This window comes from Penaeus chinensis, chromosome 35 (assembly GCF_019202785.1).
Source record: "Penaeus chinensis breed Huanghai No. 1 chromosome 35, ASM1920278v2, whole genome shotgun sequence".
Taxonomy (NCBI): domain Eukaryota; kingdom Metazoa; phylum Arthropoda; class Malacostraca; order Decapoda; family Penaeidae; genus Penaeus; species Penaeus chinensis.
The window spans coordinates 2,900,413-2,902,278 of NC_061853.1; the positions used below are offsets into that span (position 1 = coordinate 2,900,413).

Sequence of the window (1,866 nt, forward strand, 5' to 3'; positions counted from 1 at the left end):
AGAGAGAGAGAGAGAGAGAGAGAGAGAGAGAGAGAGAGAGAGAGAGAAAATTGTCTCGCATGTTTTTGCTTGTTCTCCGTTTGGCTCCAATGTTGCCACCATTACGGCCAAACGGTTCAAATGCGATGATTGAGCCCAGTCTTCGGATTAGAATGTTTGTAACTCCTTCCATAACCATACCATTTGCTTTTCGGTTAAATTTTGCCAAATTGTTGCTTACATGAAAATTTTATATACGAATATTTTTCACTGTGATAAAAAAAAAAAAAAACACTGATTACTACCTTTTATCAAAGCCGAAGTCTGGGCTCTATCGTCACATTCGGAACAACGTGATGCTGAACCAGGATTCTACCTTCAGACCTTGGACTGTGAAGTAATTAGACTGCATCTGGACACTAAACTTATTCTAAAAATGTTTCTGAAAAATTAGATTCTTACTTAAGATAAAACAAAATAAGAAGAACTAAATAAGTAAGCAAAAAAGACGCATACATTATGTGCACATGTCCTGGGTATGACACTAAACTGCATCCAGACAGCGTGTGAAGATTATGCTAAGGGTTAGGCAGTCCCACCTAACTTCTATAAAATGCTCTCATACGATCGTTATTAATCATGCTGTGACTGGCGAGTGCGGTCGGCGCCATAAAACCGAACGGGCCCTTGGGTAATTTAGGGTTTAGGGACGACAGGTAACAGCAGATCCATTGGTACCAAATCAGAGGGGAAGGAAGATGAACTACGACCAGGAAGGCCAACGGTAGTTATATTTCTAGCGGAAGAACTTTTGGGAAGGAGAATGGTAGTCCCTCACAGCGTACCCTCAATGGCGAACCACTGAGTATTTTGCCTAGTTGTACCATGATGATGTACAAAATTTGTATTGATATCTGGTCGCCAACGTCATGTGATTCGACACCAAAGGAAAAGAATGCACACACACACACACACACACACACACACACACACACACACACACACACACACACACACACACACACACACATATCTAGTGTAGTTACTTGTAAAGGAAGACGGTCAGCGTAATATAGAGGATAACAATGTGTTGACATATTATACGTTTAAAATAGTTTAGGATTTAGTTTAAGACAATTTTAATAACATATAATATTCCAGGTAGGGCACGCAATTAATGCAACACTGACTAGGACTCGAAATACACTTAATTTCATATTTCTATGGTGAGGAGCTTAACTGATATACAGAAAATGACTCTCGATTAGTCCATAATATGCTGTAGTCTCCGTTTTCTTTAATGATGAATGTACCGAAGGCGATAAGTTTCCCATTTTCACTTCGTGCATTAGTGTTGGCGATCTAAGTATTTCCCGTTATTATAAATTTGTCATTTAGCGGGTAGCAGGAAATCTAATTAGCTAATACACTGATTGGCTAAATTCTATTGACTTTGTGTTGCGGCATTTTTCTTTTGTAGATAGAGAGAGATAGAAGTACATTCATATGCAGATGTCTTATACTCTAATGTGTCACTAGCCTATGATTCTCATCATATTTGCATCTTTTTCTGCTGCTCAGGTAGCAACAGGAGCAACATTGCACTCATCGCCAGAGGAACTCGCCGTGCAAAATTCTGCCACTGTCTTTTTGAACGCTTAATCAGGCAGTCAAGCCCCACTAACGCATGTCAAAGCATGGTGTGTGTCCACGTAGCCAATACTAACCACTGTTCGAGCACGTAACTGAGGTCCAGATCATTGAGGGAAGGCCGTCGTTATTCATTGCAGGACACACTTCTGCAATGACTTCTAAGTTGGTGTCTTAAGGAGCAGTCTCCAAGTAAGCAAAATATCAAATAAATATTGAAAAAAAGGGTTCTGAAGT

The 1,866-nt window shown here is 39.9% G+C and overlaps 1 long non-coding RNA gene across 1 annotated transcript in view; it reads left to right on the forward strand.

Annotated features, from left to right (window-relative positions):
• The window catches only part of LOC125044414, a 2,085-nt gene continuing 219 nt past the window's right edge, over positions 1-1,866 (forward strand). Inside the window, exons 1-2 of the long non-coding RNA XR_007116479.1 lie at positions 1-763; positions 1,561-1,866. The exon at positions 1,561-1,866 is cut by the window's right edge and continues 219 nt beyond it. This is a non-coding gene — a long non-coding RNA (uncharacterized LOC125044414). The remainder of the gene's footprint in view (positions 764-1,560) is intronic.